Consider the following 19,280-nt stretch of genomic DNA (forward strand, 5'->3'; position numbering starts at 1 on the left):
CCGGTAGAGGAGACAGTTTATTTGTGAATTGACAATTAGGACTTTAACCAGTAAATAGGAACAGAGTTGTATTCAAGCAACCAGTATGAGAGATAAACTAAGAGTTAAGTGATGTCGTTCTTCAAGAATGATGGAGACAAGTACATGCAAGTATATTCAACACCGCATTGGCAGATTCAACAAGACGATTAATTTTTGATATGTAGAGTAGTCAATCATGAAGGACAGTTAACTGGTAGAGTAGAATGACTTAAATCAGTTAAACTAGTAATGATTATGTCTTATTTTTAATTTTTTATGTTGGTGGTCGACATAAGTAAAGTGTGAAGTGTAAGATTGTCCAGATTCATTGAACCTAGGAAATTGTTCCAAGGTTATTAGCCTACTAAGTTAATGTCTCTAAAAAGTGTGATGAGTTATGAGTTGATGTATGAGATCAAAAGTGAATATTAAGAGTTTGATTGTGCGGTGAATTGTAAAGGACTATATTGATGTGTTATTGAGTGAAATTGAAGTGGATCTTATCAGGCACAAAGGTGCTACAAGCAGATCAAATAAGTGTTATTTTCCTAATAGTTTGCAACAGTCAAATCCCCTAACCAGGTAGGTCCTAATAGGTTTGAAATTGTAAATCTTCTAATAGGGTAGCTCATTAACTTGAGTTTAAATCCTCTAGCGAGGTTGCTCCTAACAGGGCAAAGCTTTTAACAGGGCTGAGATTGAAATCCCTTCACCGAGTGACTCCTAACAGAGTCCGCTCCTAACCGGGCATGTTTGTAAGACTTTAACCGATCAAAGATTTCTATTCTTTAGATATTGAGTCTTGTGGGTATTAATTCCCACTGTGGTTTTTCCCTTTTGGGTTTCCACGTATAAATATTTGTGTTATGTGGAGCATGATATATTGGATGTTAGATTATGTGGTGATATTTCTTTTATGTTTATTAAGCTTTAAGTTATTTAAAGTGATGATCATATTTGTGTTGTTATTTTTGCTTGCATTTATTCACCCACCCCCTTCCTCAATGCCTTATAAGTTTATCAATTAATATCAGAGGCAAATTCCCTTAAGGCTTAACCTATCAAGAAGGATCCCTAAGGATAACATGGGGGAAGGAATGAGTTATAGAGAGTTGTCCAACCGACTTGCAGAATCAGAAGAAGCCCTACGTAAATTGAGGTTTAAGTATAAAGCTTCACTTGCTAAGAGAAGAGAGTTAGCAGAACAACTGATGGAGTTTGTTGAAAGCAGTTCTTCTGATGAAGCAAACATGGATGCATTGGTTAATGAGGTAGAAAAGATGAATGATGACAAGGCAAATCTAAGGAGAGAGTTGGAAGCCCTAACCATCAGAATGAGTCAAGAGCTTGAAGCAAGGAGGACAACAGAAGAAAAGATTAGAGAAAAAGAACATGAGATATTTAAATTGAACTAGGAGGTTGGAACTCTGTATGCTCATCTTCATGAGGAACAAGAAGAAAATGAAGAAATAAAGGTTGATCTAGACATGACAATATCTCTAAGAGAAAGTTTGATGAAAAAGAATGAAGATCTTACAAAGGAACTTGCTGATGCTAATGAAACACTCGCAAAGTTTTAAAAAACTTCTACTATGCTTGATGAATAGATTCAATCACAAAGGATGAAAGGTGAGACACGAGGCTTGGGTTATACTACATTTGAGAAAGGTGGAACTTCCGATAAAAAGGACAACATTGAAGAAGGTAAAACTGCACCTAAGATCCAGAAATCCACTGGTAAGAAACCCTACAAACCAGTATGCTTTAATTGTCATAAGCCAGGACATACTACTAATGTTTGTAAATCTAATTTTGTTAATGGTTATAGACCTAGTTCCTATAAAGGTTACAAACCTAGAACCTTTAATGGATATTGCTACACTTGCAACATGTATGGGCATAGAGCTATTGAATTAAGGTATGGAGAAAATAATCTGACACCCCACATGAATCAGAGGTTTGGTGGAGATTGGCAAACAACTTTTAATGACCTGAGAAATACAAAATGGAGGAGACCCTATGCCAAATGATCTATTCCCTATGAGATGAAAAAGAGAATGAATGTGATTTGCACACTCTATCATAACTATGGTCATGTAGCTGTGAATTGCAGAAGGATGGGTAGAGGCAATGTTGGACCTTGGAGAGCATCTGGTATGGCTTGTTTTCATTGTCACCAATTGGGACGCCTTGCAATTTTTTATAGAGCTAAAATGAATCGACCGATAAACCAATCTACTGACCAGAAAGGGAAGAAGAAAGTTGATGTGGAAGTGACCAGAGAAGAGATGAACAAGATCTGGAAAAATAAGAGTGATGAAAAACCATCGGAAGATCCTAATTCTTCACCTAGTGTGGAGAACTCATCATCGACAAACTAAGTTGTTAAAAGGCTTTGGGAGAGCTTAATAACAGATCTATTATCAAAATCCCTGAAGGATTACATAGCTATAAGTTGAATCTTCATATCTTGATGCATTATGATATTATGAAGTTATTTTTTTGATCCAACTGGTAGGTTTGATGTGATATAAGAACCAGTAGCATATTGAATGGTGTTTTAGGGTTTATATGTCTATACAATTGGGAATAGCATTTAATGTGGTAGGCAAGGAGCAAATAAAGGGAATTTTTGAATATCATTTGTCACTTTGCATTCTTGAGAGCACTCAAAGAGATAAAAGAGAAGAGAAGAGCTTGTGTGTACAACATTTGATTAGATTGACATAAGATTTGGAGTGATCTACGATCTGTAATTGGTGAAAGTGCATTCTCAGTGTTCAAACCCTAGTTGTGGAAGCGTTCAAAGGTATTATCTGAAAAATCCTGTTATCTATTTCTAAGTCTGAATATTTGAAGATGGATACACCACATTTGGTAGATGTTACAGTCAAGCCTCCTCCAGAGTTTAAAAGGCATCCTTTTAAATCCATTGAAACTGATCCTATTGAAACCCTATCTGAAGTCCCATATGGAGTATTGCATGTAGAGAATATTAGATCATACATTCACTATAAGTTGGATGATATGGGAACATTTTCAATATTTGATCAATATAGGACAATGTGTGACAAGAATGGAGTTTTGAAAGAACAGTACAGGAGGATTACCGATAAAGGTTTTCACCATGCACTAAATTCCATTGATGATTTTGAAGATGATCATGTAAGATATGTTTTGATCCGTGTGCACGACCAGTTTATATGGCTTGATCGACCACATAAGATCACAAAGGAAGAAATACATGAAATAACCGGACTGTGTGACATTGGTGAAGTCTTGGTACTAAGATCAGTTCCAAAGGATGATGTTGCCAAGCTAACCAATTCATGATGGGATGGAAGGCTATGACTGTTAATGAGATTGATGACCCCACAGTAAAATTTTCTTTAATGGTCATAAATTATTGGGTATATCATTCTAGCAGGATGAACAACATCCTTGTTGCAGCCATCCATACTGCTTACCGAATGGTTAAAAAAAATGTTGATTATGATCTGTCTGAGGTACTAAGAAGTTAGCTAGTGCTCAACCTTAAAACCATCAAGAAAGACAAGAGACTAAAGTTTAAATATAGACAACTTATTATTGGATTGTTCTTCTATTTTTAGAATTTCTTTCCTAGTATAGGTGATGTGCAATGGTCTAAGGACACATCGACATTATTATAGATGAAGAACAACATTAGGATGTTAGGTAATGAGTTTGATAAGATTGTTTGGGGTTACTTTAAATATTTTCATAAAATAATGCATGCAAGACAGAGGATACCGACACAATTGTGAGTAAATATGAGGATACCATCTGTTTCTTGGTTGACACAGACATATGTCAGATGGAGGCAATTGATCCCAGGACAACTTGGGTGATTCCTATGTTATATGAAGTTGAGAAAGATCTTTTGCTTGCACATGAAGAAAAAATATTAGCACAACCGATAGAAACTACTGCTGAAAGGTTTGGAACCTATAAAGAAAAATCCTTACAAGTGTATTTTGAACTAAACAAACTGGTAATTGCTAGAAAGGTAAGAAAAGAAGTAGAACAATTTGCTGTGCAACAAGTATTTACCAAGGAGGCAATAGAAGAGGCTAGAGCTAAACATGAATCCAAACAGGTAGGAACCTCTAGTGTCCCAACCGGTACCAACACCGGCATAAAGCCAAGAAGTGGTGAAGTAAGGAAGGAGAAACCTATAGAGGTTAAGAAGGAAAAATCTGCTGAAGCAAAGAAGGAGAAGCCTTCCAAGATACAATTCAAGAGAAAAGGTAAGGTCATTGAGCCCCTTGCCCCGAAAGCATCGGTAACTACAGGCAAGAGGAAAAAGAAAAAAGCAAAGAAACCATCAACTGTTGATGGAGAAGACACCGAATCAGAAGGTGAAAAGAAAGCTTTGGGAGATAGTGGTAAGAGATCAAAGGTTGTTGGAACTTCCATTGTCAAAACTATAAATAAACTGGTAACTAAACTTACACCTTTTGAAAAGTTGTTAAGAAGTATTAAGGAATACGGTGTTCTTAAGGGACTGAATAAATTGTATGATAATCTTGGTGATGATGAACAAAGAGAGGTAGAGGATGCAATTGTATTTATGATGAATAAATATAGTAAATCCCTAATTGAATTACATTGACAAATTTCAAATTCTTTGTATAATAAGCTTGATGCTAAATGGTAGACAACCATAAAACAAGATACAGAATTTATTGAATTCATTCTTAAACACTTGCAACCTTAATCCACAAAGGAGGAGATCATAGATAAAATTCTTGCAAAGGCTAAATCATCTTTTAGATCCAAGAAAAGGTTGACAAGATTGTTAATTGGTGAGAGCCAATCAGTTCATTTGGAAATTGAACAGATATTGAAGAAGTTATTGGGTTTGATACCTGATGAGGAGGAAGAGAAACTGAAGAGAATAAAGGTAGAAGATCTCCCAAATGATATAAATATTGATGATCTTTCACCCAGTGAGATTGTTTTTGTAGACCAACTGGTAGATGATGAAGAAAAGATAGAACCGGTAAATATACAAACTAAGACAGTTGTAATTCCAGATGATGATACAGAAGTTAAAATAATCAATACTGAGGAGGAAAAGAAAAATTAAACTGAGGATGTATAGTATGAAGATGTTCGTATGACTGAACAACATGAACCGAGAAAAGGAGAAGAAAAGAAGAATAAGCAAGAGCCACCGGTAATCACTTAAACTGTTGATGCATAAACACCACCAGTGATGGAATCAGTAATGAATAGGGAGAAGGAAGAGGAGACGACAAAAGAGAAGAAAGAAGAGGAAGACTTGAAAATAATTTTTAATAGAACCTAAAGTGACACCCATGTCACTTACTTCCAAAAAGACATTTGATGATGATGAGGATGATGATGCACTAAGTATACAAGGACCCATTAATATGGATGCATTAAGTTCTACAAAATTAATGGAGATTTCATCTACCATGCAATCTAGAGCTAAAAAGAAAATAATGAAGGAGCAGCAAAAGGAAGCACAAACTATACAATGTGCACTAGAGATTATGTCTAGTTTGTTACCAGAAGCAGACACAAAGAGCCTTCCTACATCGATTGATAAGTTAGGACAATTAGTTACATCTGCTAGAGAGCAAATGAAAATTTTTGAAGATGCAACATTTTTTAATGTGGAAAAGGAATATAAGAAGAAAAGGGTAGAGAAGCTAATGAAAGATATAGATAAAAACAAAGTTGCTCTAACGGTTAATAAAGATCATAATAAAGATGCACTGTTAACTAGAGGTAAAATCCTATCCATTGTCGTAAATTTTTCATTATTTTGTGATGATATTATGAAAAGGAAATAGGAAGTTGAAAAGGAACTTGAAGTTCTAAGTGAATCATTTATCCCCCTAAATGATTCTGCTATAACTTTTGGAAGATTAGTAGTTGAACTTCAACATAAGCTCAAAGCCTATGAGAATGAACAGGTCAAAAGGACTAAGTCACTATAGGAACTCTAGACACTTTTGATTCCTAAGGTTGAAATCTTGCAGAGAGGTTACAAGGAGACTGAAGCTATTCTTGATGCACCTGAGATGAGTATAGTTGATGCCATGGAGGAGATGGCTTTCTAGATAAGAACACATGTTGAGATAACCAACACTCTTTTGGAAACTTGGCACAATGATTTGAAGCAGTTGAAGTCTCATTTTGGAGATGCATTTTCTAAAATGGAATTGTAAAAACATTTTAAACTTTTATATCTATATATGGTAATGTAAATTTTGATGTATATTGCATTTATCTTTCATGTATATACCTACCTTTGCCATTGTTTTCAAAGGGGGAGTAGTAGTATAGACAAAATTTTGTTGTAATTATAATGGAAAATAGTAGATAAGTCTTGTAAAATGTTGTAATTGCTAAGGGGGAGTATGTGTCATGATTTGAGTCAATTTTTGTATTGCACACTTGACAAAATTTTTCCTAAGTGTTGCCATCAATGCCAAAGGGGGAGATTGTTGGCTTGATGATGATGTTTTGATGTAATGGGTTGATTGATGACTTTTTTATGTTGTCATTGATGGAAACTATTTTTTGATAGTCATCTAAGTCTTGTAGGCCAACTGGTAAAGCATAACCGATAGAGGAGATAGCTTATCAATGAACCGGAAATTAGGACTTCAACTGGTAAGCAGGGTCATAGTTGTATTCAGGCAACCAATGTGAACGATAAATGAAGAGTTAAGTGATGTGGTTCTACATGAATGATGGAGACAATACATGCAAGTATATTCAACACCGCATTGGTAGATTCAACAAGATGATTAAGGTTTGATATATAGAGTAGTCAATCACAAAGGACAATTAACCGATAGAGTAGAATGACTTAAATCGGTTAAACCGGTAATGGTTATGTTTTATTTTTTATTTGTTATGTTGGTGGCCAACATAAGTAAAGTGTGAAGTGTAAGAGTGTCCAGATTCATTGAACCTAGGAAATTGTTCCAAGGTTATTAGCCGACTAATTTGATGTCTTTAAAAAGTATGATGACTTATGAGTTGATGTATCAGATCAGAAGTGGATAGTGAGAGTTTGATTGTGCGGTGAATTGTGAACGATTGTATTGATGTGTTATTGAGTGAAATTGAAGAGGATCTTATCAGGGACAAAGGTGCTACAAGCAGATGACAAAACTATTGTTTTCCTAACAATTTGCAGCAGTTGAATCCCCTAACCAAGTAGGTCCTGACAGGCCTGAAATTGTAAGTCCCCCAACAGGGTAGCTCATTAACTTGAGTCTAAATCCTCTAGCGAGGTTTCTCCTAACAGGGTAAAGCTTTTAACAGGGCTGAGATTGAAATCCCTTCAACAGGTGGCTCCTAATAGAGTCTACTCCTAACCGAGAATGTTTGTAAGACCTTAACCGGTCAAAGATTTCTATTATGCAAATAGTGAGTCTTATGGGATTCCTATCATGTTTTTTCCCTTTTGGGTTTCCACGTATAAATATTTGTGTTCTGTGGAGCATGATATATAGGATGTTAGCTTATGTGGTGATATTTCTTTTATATTTATTAAGCTTTAAGTTATTTAAAGTGGTGATTAGATTTGTGTTATTGTTTTTACCTACACTGATTCACCCCCGCACTCTCAGTGCCTTATAAGTTTATCAGAGATATACTTATTAAAAAAAAAAATTCTTTTTCCACTTCTTTTGTATTGTCCCAATCAAGTGTGTTCATATTTGGGGCATTTTGGAGCCATAAAAAATTATGGACATGTACAGATCTATGATGTTACCACTCATATCTATACTAGTAACCTTTAATAGTTTGCAATAGTTTCTCAATAACTTATTTACATAAGGCTATAAAACTATGATGTAAAAACAACAGTATAATGTATGGATTTTACACCACATTGTCAATGGGTTGCTTCCGTGAAAATGGTATTGGTCCACTATGAATAGAAGAAAAGAGTTTGTGAAGGTCAAGCCAATTTGTATTAGTTGAACTTAAAGTGAAGAACAATGTTGGGTTGCCCATTTGGTGTATCATGGTTGTTAGTGAGCAACTCTATATTTGTTCCAATATGAGTGTGTACCTCACAAGGATGGTCTATAGTGCATTAGTTGGTTTGCAAGTTGGCTATCAGGAACATCTTTTAGTTGTTGTTGGAGAGATTGCAAAGACTTTGAAACCTTATCTTCCACATTTTCTCTCATAAAAATTATTGCAATTTGTTTGCTACGATGTTACATCATTAGATTGTATAAAAGAATAGAGGAAGCACACATGTTTGTTAAATTGATTGTCATGGTATCTAATTAAGTGCAAAGCAAATTCATGCAGATGGATATGTGTGGTCCTAGTTTGAAGGGGTAGTGTTATTCTATTGGAAATAATGTTGGAAAAGTCATGCTAAATGACCCTTTAGTATTGTATTCATTAAAGGGTGAAAAGTAAATTTCAAGTCAAAGTTGAACACTTTGTTCTTTACCTTCAAAATGCAACATTTTTTTAGTGACATGTAACTCTTGTGGAGGGTTTGGAAACTTTTGGATAAAGGACAAGGAGTTTTAATCTATAATTTTATCATTATCAACATTGGTTGTGATTGGTGTTGGTAGATCTATTTCTTGAAAATCTTGTTCTATATTATGCAAGATATTTGATACATAATCACTTGAATTAGGGAGGAGTTAAAGAGAATGAACATAAATGATAATAGAACTATAGTATGGATCATATTGTGTCTTGTATTTGAGTGCATCTAAGACATAATATTTGTTGGCATAGTAGTCATAGTTTTTCTCTTCAATGTTGCTTCTATAGACAATAACAATCTTAAGTTCATGTAATCTTCATGGTAATAGCTAAGAAATGATTGAGATATATTTGGGAAAGTTGATAATGTGTCAGCTATATTTATACTGCCGGGTATGTGCAAGATCATGGTGGGTCAAACAGGCCCTTAAATGACAATGAAAATCAGAAAAAAAAAAAAAAGAGTGAGGCAACTTGACGTAAAAAATTGAATAAGTTACCAAGATTATCAAAAATATGTAAGAATAAAATATATAGAAAATTGAATGGGCATGTGCACAAAGATGGTGGTCAGAAAAGTGGACACCACCCCAAAAAAACTTGGAAAAATAGGCAGCGCATACGCGGTTTTAAAATTTAAAATTCCCGCATATGCGCTTAGGTTTGTTCTTCCCGAGCCTAGAAAAGGTAACGCATACACGCTAAGCTTAGGAAAATGAGCGCGTACGCGCTACGCCTAGGAAAATTAGCATGTACGTGCTGCTTATAGGAAAATGAGCACATACACGCTAATAATCCTAGTAAAACCGCATACACGGTGCCTGATGAAAAAAGTTTTTTTTTAAAACTGGGTCCTCATTTACCCGAAAAGTGCATTTTTTAATTTCTTTTTTTCCCATTTTTTAAGCTAAACCATGAATGAGGTGCAAAATTTTTCCTCAGGCTATGGATCAAGGTTAGTTTTTGTCTTTTTTTGTCTTTCTTTCTGGTTTATGCAATTTGTTTTACATTTTGAGTTTAATTTCATTAATTTTGATTAGGTTTTTTCATTTTTTGTTTCAAAAACTAGATTCTTCTAATCCAAAACAAGAACAACCAAATGCACCTCCTGAAAACCCACAAGAACAACCAAATGCACCTCCTGAAAACACACAAGAACAACCCCCAATTCCTCCTTTTCATCGCACAGCCAAAACACAGGAAGAATTAATTAATCAGTTAGGGCAAAATAAATCCAAAATCAATAGACTGATTGTAAAATTGAAAACTTCTAAACTTGACCATCATAAATCCCTCGCCACTAGCCTAGAAACATTAGCTAGTGGTGCCATAGCTGTTTCCACTGAAATTACCAAATGGGGAAGCTTTAGGGATAGGTGTTGTCAATTCTATGCCAATGGGCTATCATACGATGGAGTTAAAAACAAAAATATTTCTAAACAACAAATATGTGCCCTTTTTGTTGACCCCAAAATTGGTCATTCATTACCTCCTAATGCAAAGAGGCTTCCCATTCATTGGTGTACCAATGTGCAGATGAAGAATCTTTTTTGGCAAAGGTGGTGGATGGTCTTTGACGATCCACCTTATAATAATTATGAGGTGCCATTATATTTTTTGAGAAAAATATATTGTGAGTTTGTGCTCAATGTGTGCCCAAATTATTTTGACATGAGAGAGTTTCATGGTAGAGGTGGTGGCTCTGCCCAAGATAGACCTGGAGCTCGTAGGCGATTAGCCACGGAGAGTTGCCACCCCCTAGCACCCAAACCCAAGGTGCATCAGGCTGTCCCATTAGAGCTAAAAGAGTCGATGGAGCTACAGACTCTTCAGGTGGCCACAACATTGACTGGTGCCATCATCCAACATGGGACATCATTAGCACACCCTATTTTATTGGATGGTGAGCTGTTAGAGGGCGACAAAGAGCCCATCGAGCATATGTGTGTCAGTTGCTCGGGGATAGATGATGTAGCCGATGTAGATGGATACTCATATCATCTATGCATGATTTGCGGTTGTAGATGTCAGGCTCACATGATTGAGGATGTCGCGCTAACAGATGAGTTGATGGACATGGTGTTTGCCCATGAGCCACAGACACAGGTGTGTTGATTTGAATTCATAACATTTTATTTATCAGTCACTTTAATTTTGTAATTACATAAATGAATTTTCATTTATACATTGATTTAAATTGAGACAAATAATATGCATTTCAGGATGCAGTAGCAGTATCCCATACACCTCCCCCAGTTACCATAGCTACAACTTCGACGCCTGAGGTATAAATTTTGTAACATGTTAAAATAGAATAGTACACTTTGAATTCAAAAAAATACAAGATATACTAACTATCTTTAATTCTTGGTCCAATTTCTAGTTTGTAGGTGTTGACAGGGGACGAAATGTCCTAGATTGATGACATCACACTGTCGGTGATCGATTTTGGCCTACAAGGCTATACGGTATCATATTTTGTACAACTCTTTTTATGTATTGTTTTGATGGAATATGCAAGTCATTTCATTTTAGATTTTTAAAATTATGTTTAATTTATTATCTGTACTAATATCTCATGTTAATTTTCTATTTTTAGGGCACCCCCTCCGCGTTTAGGGCTCGTCCGAAGAAAAAGAATATCTCAAAGATGCCAAAACGTGTGAAGAAGGTAATTGAACACATTTTTAGTTGTATAATTGTTTGAAAATGTTGAAATCAAGTATTAGTTGGGGTTTGTAGATTGATTAGTGTTTTTTGTCTATTTTACATGTATAGCAGCCATTGAGCTTTGTGGATATGTTGAATGCACCTAATTCACCCACGAATCAAGAGAGGGTGGAGGTATGTATCTCTACTTTAGTTTCTTGATTTCATGACTATATGCACACGTACATGTGAACTTGTGATATATTATAATCTTATATTTTTTTCATACAACAAATATCCATACCTATTTCATCAATAGCGAACCCTCCTCCTTGCACTGGAGAAGCATATCAGGATACAGTACACTTTTGTTTGATATGTAAAATTAATTGTTTTCAACCTTCAATACTTATCATTATATTAATTGTATTTAATCCTTGTACATTTTTTGTATAGGTAATAGCAATCATTTCTACATCGATGGTGAGCCATCCTCGGTCCATTGGATAAGCATCTGAGGCATAGGTATGTCATTGTTCTCTATATTATAGCTTTTAAGTGTTTTTGATATATTTATGTTAGTACATTATATTAATTATACATTTAATCTACAATTGACTTGTTCGCAGTAAAGTCATAACCTGGATCCATTTAAGTATGTCTTCAAGAAAACTCCTAAGAGTGACAAGGAGAGGAGAGCGAAGACATTAGCTCCTGGATCAGCCGATGAGGTAATCTACATTTCAATTGCAAAGGAATTAAAGTTAAATGCATAGTTATGATGTCAATTGTGAACTATTTTCTACAAAAGAATTCTAACTTGGCTTTTGAATTGTGGTTTTCCAGCCATCTACAGAGCCGCATACTGCACCGAAGAGGCTTGATTTTGATGATCCACCAGAAGTTTAAGATCATATAGTGTTAGTTTTGGTCATAGAATGACCAATACATGTAGATATATTCTACATTTTTATTGTATATCGATTTGGACATGGCATATGCCACATTTTTGTAATACTTGTATTGACTTGGCAGACATGCCTTTTTTAATATATATAAATATCGATATTCGATCCAATAAATGTGTAATGAGTTCATTATTTTGTATTTGTTGTATTTTGTGGTTGTCCTTTTATAAATTTAAATGAATATTTGTATATGTAATCAACAATATGAATATAAACAACAAAAATATATGATATAAAGCATTGCAATCATGGAATATGATTTGATAAAATTTCTAAAATGTTGAATTAACCATACAAAACTCCTTGTATTCAGTTCATTATTGTGTATTCGTTGTCTTTGGTGGCTGCCCTTTTATAAATTTAAATGAATATTTGCATATGTAATTAACAATATGAATATAAACAACAAAAATTGACAATATGAATTTAAACAACAATGTGTTTGGTGCGAGAGCACCCTCACGCTCGCAATGGTCAAATTTTATTCCTCGTGTGCAAAAACCAACATTGTGAGCGCATCCAGGTGGGCATGTTTATGCTAGGCATGCCCCTGTCATGCATCCCAAAGCACTAGAACGTCGAGAGTCATACCCTACCGGTGAGATCTCTCAAGTGCCCTGAGTCCAAAAAATTGTCAAAATTTGATGGACTATTTCTTCCAATCCACGACACATATGGTTGATCTGTTTGATCCCATGGGGTCACGTGAGGCTCCTCTACAATGACCTATCTCGATTTTTGACGACTCGAAGCCATTTTCAATTAGTAGCATTTTTTCTCCTGCTCAAAAAACTGTTAGTTGCTTGCAAGGAAAAGTTGCAAGATTGGCTAGAATTGATTATGTTCCTCGTGTGCACAAATAAATGGTGCGAGCATGTCTGAGTGGGTATGTTTACATTGGGCATGCCCCTGTCATACATCCCAAAGAACCAGAACGTCGAGAGTCATACCCTACTGGTGAGATCTCTCAAGTGCCCTGAGTCCAAAAAATTATCAAAATTTGACGGACTGTTTCTTCCAATCCACAACACATACGGTCGATTTGTTTGATCCCGTGGGGTTGCGTGAGGCTCCTCTACAATGGCCTATCTCAGTTTTTGATGACTCGAAGCCATTTTCAATTAGTAGCATTTTTTCGCCTGCTGAAAAAATCGTCAATTGCTTGCAAGGAAAAGTTGCAAGATTGACTAGAATTGATTTTGTTCCTTGTGTGCACAAACCGACATCACGAGCGTGTCTAGGTGGGCATGTTTACGCTAGGCATGCCCCTGTCGTGCATCCCAAAGCACCATAACGTCAAGAGTCATACCCTACTGGTGAGATCTCTCAAGTGCCCTGAGTCCAAAAAATTGTCAAAATTTGACGGACTATTTCTTCTAATCCACAACACATACGGTCGATCTGTTTGATCCCGTGGGGTTGTGTGAGGCTCCTCTACAATGTCCTATCTCAGTTTTTGATGACTTGAAGCCATTTTCAATTAGTAGCATTTTTTCGCCTACTCAAAAAATCATCAGTTGCTTGCAAGGAAAAGTTCCAAGATTGGCTAGAATTGATTCTATTCCTCGTGTGCACAAACCGACATTGCAAGCACATCCAAGTGGGCATTTTTACGCTAGGCATACCCCTATCATGCATCCCAAAGCACCAAAACATCAAGAGTCATACCCTACCGGTGAGATCTCTCAAGTGCCCTGAGTCCAAAAAATTGTCAAAATTTGATGGACTGTTTCTTCCAATCCATAACTCATACAGTCGATTTGTTTGATCTCGTGGGGTTGCGTGAGGCTCCTCTACAATGGGATATCTTGGTTTTTGATGACTCAAAGCCATTTTCAATTAGTAGCATTTTTTTGCCTACTCAAAAAACCATCAGTTGCTTGCAAGGAAAAGTTGCAAGATTGGCTAGAATTGATTCTGTTCCTCATGTGCACAAACTGACATCGTGAGCATGTTTGGGTGGGCATGTTTACACTAGGCATGCCCCTGTCATGCATCCCAAAGCACCAAAACTTTGAGAGTCATACCCTACCGGTGAGATCTCTCAAGTGCCCTGAGTCCAAAAAAATGTCAAAATTTGACAGACTGTTTCTTCCAATCCACGACACATACGGTCAATCTGTTTGATCCCGTGGGGTCGCGTGAGGCTCCTCTACGATGGCCGATCTCAGTTTTTGATGACTCAAAGCCATTTTCAATTAGTAGCATTTTTTCTCCTACTCAAAAAACTGTTAGTTGCTTGTAAGGAAAAGTTGCAAGATTGGCTAGAATTGATTCTGTTCCTCATGTGCACAAACCGACATCGTGAACATGTCCAGGTGGGAATGTTTACACTAGGCATGCCCCTGTCGTGCATCCCAAAGCACTAGAATGTCGAGATTCATACCCTACCGACGTAATGTAGAAGTTGCTTGACAACTTTTTTGACAATTTTTTTGACAACAATGACAATTTTTGCTCAAATTGTATCTAGTCTCAATCTATCACCCCTATGACCTGATAATGACTCAAATAATTATCCATGATTATACAAGAATCAAGAATTCTCATGATTGACCAGGGACACATCACATATACTCAAAACATAGTCACAAAACATTGACACACAAAATAGTCATAAAAGATTGTCACATATTATTCAAATCAGCTCTTGGCTATTTGATTATACAAAAAATTGTCTTACAAATAATCTCATGGGCTTTTATACAAAATTTGGCATTACAATATATGCGATTCAGCTCATCGCCATTTTAATATACAAATCATCATGGGCATTTATACAAAATTTGGCATTACAATATGTGCGATTCAGCTCATCGCCATTTTAATATACAAAATTTCGCATGTACATATGTACAAATCAGCTCATTGCCACTTAAATATACAAAATTATGCCCCTAAACATGTAAAAATCAGCTCATGGGAATTTATATATACAAAAAATGAATATAGAACAATTCATCGATGATTTATACAAAATTCTCAAAATCATTCTACTCTGAACCATAGAATCAATCAAGTAAGCCTTCAGGATCGACTCTAACCCATATTGTGTCAAGTATTGCCTTGTGGTCAGATTCACAAACTTTCCATAAAATCTTGTTATGAAGTCTACAACGATACTTCATCAAATGAATATTTGTTGCAACAACAAGGTTAGAGAAATGAAGAATATGTCTGTGTGTTTCAAAGTCCTCGAACAACCAAACATCGAAATTCTTGATAGGGTATCTCTGAAGCCATGTTCGTGTCATGACAACAGACCCTATTGGTTACTCAATACCCTCTCCATCAATGATTGTGGTTGTCAATTTTATTTTAGGCTCAACACAATGATACAAATAGTAATATGTTCCTTCTTCATTGTTCTCTTCTACAACAACTGCATACACATGACCTGCATTTTATAAAGTGTTAATTAATACCAAAAATAAAGTATGATGTACAACAAAATGAACCAAAAAGAATACTTGGAAAAAAATTAACTCAAAAAATCACCTGAATCCACTAGGTCGGATACATGGTCAAAATCCAGTGATGTCTCCATCTGGCTCAATTGTAGTGCTTTGGGAATTTGATATGAATCAATGGGAACCAACGGTCTACAAGACCATTTGTCAACCCACTCTTCTGATTCACATTCTTCCCACAAACAATACATGCATGAAGAGCAAAAATATACCATCTGTCTCATATAAATTACCAGTGAACTTGAATTTGAACTCATAAATGAGTGCATGTCACTCGATGTTGCAACTGTACAACAATCTAGATAGTTTGCAATGTTAGATTCAGTAATAAACCAAAAATATCTACGAACCAATGACATACTTGGATTACCTGGACCCATTGTAGACTTACACCATCGCACAATTGTTTCTGCATCTACCAACTCAGCACCACCTTCGTACTTCAATTCTTCCCTAGCTAGGGCTCTTTTCACACATGCTCCTACACCATTGTGCTCTCCCTTACCATGTCCAGCCTCAGTGAAATTCCAAAAATGTTGTACACCGCTTGTCACATGCATCCTTGTCAACCAATAAAACATCCTTGCACTCTTGAATTGTGTGGTGCAATTATCTGACCATATTAAGTGTCGATTGTATCGTATGTTCCTTTCCCTTAAACTATCATAGAAAACTTTAAAGCATCCTTGTACAAACTCTGATGAATGAGTACGATCATCACTTATGTAGAAGTGATACTCTCTTACAACCTTTCTATCCTCCCCTATGCTATCATCTGCATGCATGAATGCTATGTGTACAAAAATAGAAACTTGTGTAGAGTGATAATACATGGATTGCACTTCATTTTGAGGTTGTAGAGTATAATTTTCAGCAAAATCAATGATAGAGACAATGGTGCCAAGAGAAAATGTGTCCTTAAACAACTTGAATTGCTCATCTAACCATCGAGCTCTATGTGTATGCATTATGTACTCATAAACTAGTTTCTCTTGAAACATTTTCATAAATTGAGCTACACATATATCATTTTTCACTAGCTCACATCTCTTCAAATCTTTTCCATCTTTAACTCCATATGTGACTGTCTTGTATTTTCCAAAAGAAACTAGTTTCGTACCAATTTCATGTGTGCTCTCCAAATGTATGCATCTTGGTAAACGTTGCAAACCACCACATATAGCACAAGAACCTTCCAAACAAGGCATCTTATAATAAATGCAACCACCATGTCTATTACATAACACACTTGAAATAAATTCTCTTGCTGACTTAGGAGGTGCTTGTATATTACATTCATGCAAAACATCGTTAGTGTGCAAAGTAGAACAAATATGATGAAAAATATCATAATGCATGGAAAATTCAATATGCATCCTACAACAACACGTGGTGCATACATGATTAATCTTAATATAAAAAGGTTTTGCCATTTCAAAAAATCTTTGAGAAATTTTTATTTGAGGAAACTTTTGAAGGAATCTTTCATAAAATTTAGTTTGAGACATGTCCAAATAGTGTTTTGCATGTGGCTCATGATTTTTAGACCCAATTCGCTTTTTAACAACATCTCTTTGGTTGGGTGATACTCTTGTGTTGTCATGCCAAAAATTTTCAATTAATGTTTTTAGTGCATCTACAACAACCTTGTCTTTGCGTGGTAGTCTACCCGAGAATTCCCAAAGAGAATTATTGTTAGGTTCCTCTATTTGTTCTCACCTCTTTAATGCTTTACTTAATGTTGTTCTACTAACGTTCAATGACTTACTTGTTTTGCTTATCAAATGATCTTTTTAAATTTTTTTGCTCATTATGGTTGATGTAATGACACATCGAGTAGCATTAGAATCTTTACTACGTGATTTTGAACCAATAGATTGATATGCATCAAATAGATTTCTGACAATATTTCTTTCACTGTTACTTTCAGATGATCTTAGGCCTAGAATTTTCATTGTCTCTCTAAAATTCAAATTTGTAATCATTTGAACAATTAATTGACATATTGCGGTTTGATTTAAGTTTTTAAAATTGTTTTTCCATATTCTTTTAACCATTCTCCTACAAGTTCGTTCATTCATTTTATTGGGCATTGACTTCAATATATTCTCATCAATGTCAATTAGATACTTTGGTTTCCTACAAATGATTCTAGGAGGTGTTAACATTGGTGCATTATGTACATTCAAATCATCAAGTAGAGAAGGTGTAATATGTTCATCATTTAATTGATTATTCAATGCGGTATCTTGTTCAATTGCATTAGGTTCAAATGGTAAATTATCAAATGTTTCTTCTTCAATTGCATTAGGTTCAAATGGTAAATTATCAAATGTTTCTTCTTCAATTACATTAGGTGCATTATATTCATTTGGTAAATCGAATTGAGATGTTGAGTTTGACATACCTTCTTCTCCCATTGTTCTTATGTCATGCAATTTCTTCATATGTTGCCTTTGTCTTTCCTTTTGAGCCTCTCATTGTTCCATCATTCCTTGCTTGTTCTTTCCCATGGTTGAGATCGGTTGACCTAAATAGAATCGTATTACATATATATGTAAAGAAAAGTTCAAAAATAAATAAATAACCATAAGTATGCATCTTATCACTATTTTTTGGAATCAAACTATTAAACAATCATAATTTAATCATTTGAAACCATGCAAAAACAAAAAACTAATAAAAACAACAATTCAATCATTTGAATCATGCAAAAAACAAAAAATTCACTTACTTTTATGTATACAATAGTGATAGAAGTGCAGACATAGTTCCAGTGGGGCCTTCAATGACCTCAAAAACTTCTTTTGAGGCCGTTGAGGCTCTTGGGCAACTAAAACTATGTCTATAAACCGCGTACGCACTACATTGATAACCGCGTACGCGCTGCTAGGCTATAAAATGTTGGCAAGCCCAACAGTATTCTTGGCTTATGAGTAATAAGTATCGTGTACATGCTTATGAGTAAAAAGTACCGTGTACATGCTAATAAGCCTTAAAAAACTTATGGAAGGGGTATGGAGGAAGGGAGAGGGAGAGAGGGAGAGAAGAGGGGGGAAGGGAGAGAGAAGGAGAGGAGAGGGGAGAGGAGAGGGAGAGAGAGGGAGAGAGAGGGAAAGAAGGAGAGGAGAGGGGAGAGGGAGAGAGAGGGAGAGAGGGAGAGAACATGGGGGGAAGGGAGAGATAGAGGGAGGGAGAGAGGGAGAGAAGAGGGGTGAGGGAAGGGAGAGAGAGAGAGAGAGAGAGAGAGAGAGAGAGAGAGAGAGAGAGAGAGAGAGAGAGAGAGAGAGAGAGAGGGGGAGAGAGAGAGAGATGGAGAGATTAGGGGAGAGAGAGAGAGAGAGAGAGAGAGAGAGAGAGAGAGAGAGAGAGAGAGAGAGAGAGAGAGAGAGAGAGAGAGGGGAGAGGGAAAGAGAGGGAAAAAGAGGGGGAGAGGGAAAGAGAGGGAGAGGGAGAGAGAGGGAGAGAGGGAGAGGGAGAGAGAGGGAGAGAGGGAGAGGAGAGGGGAGAGGGAGAGAGAGGGAGAGGAGAGGGGAGAGGGAGAGAGAGGGGAGAGGGAAAGAGAGGGAAAAAGAGGGGAAGAGGGAAAGAGAGGGAGAGGGAGAGAGAGGGAGAGAGGGAGAGGGAGAGAGAGGGAGAGGAG

This window comes from Cryptomeria japonica, chromosome 3 (assembly GCF_030272615.1).
Source record: "Cryptomeria japonica chromosome 3, Sugi_1.0, whole genome shotgun sequence".
In the NCBI taxonomy this organism is placed as follows: Eukaryota; Viridiplantae; Streptophyta; class Pinopsida; order Cupressales; family Cupressaceae; genus Cryptomeria; species Cryptomeria japonica.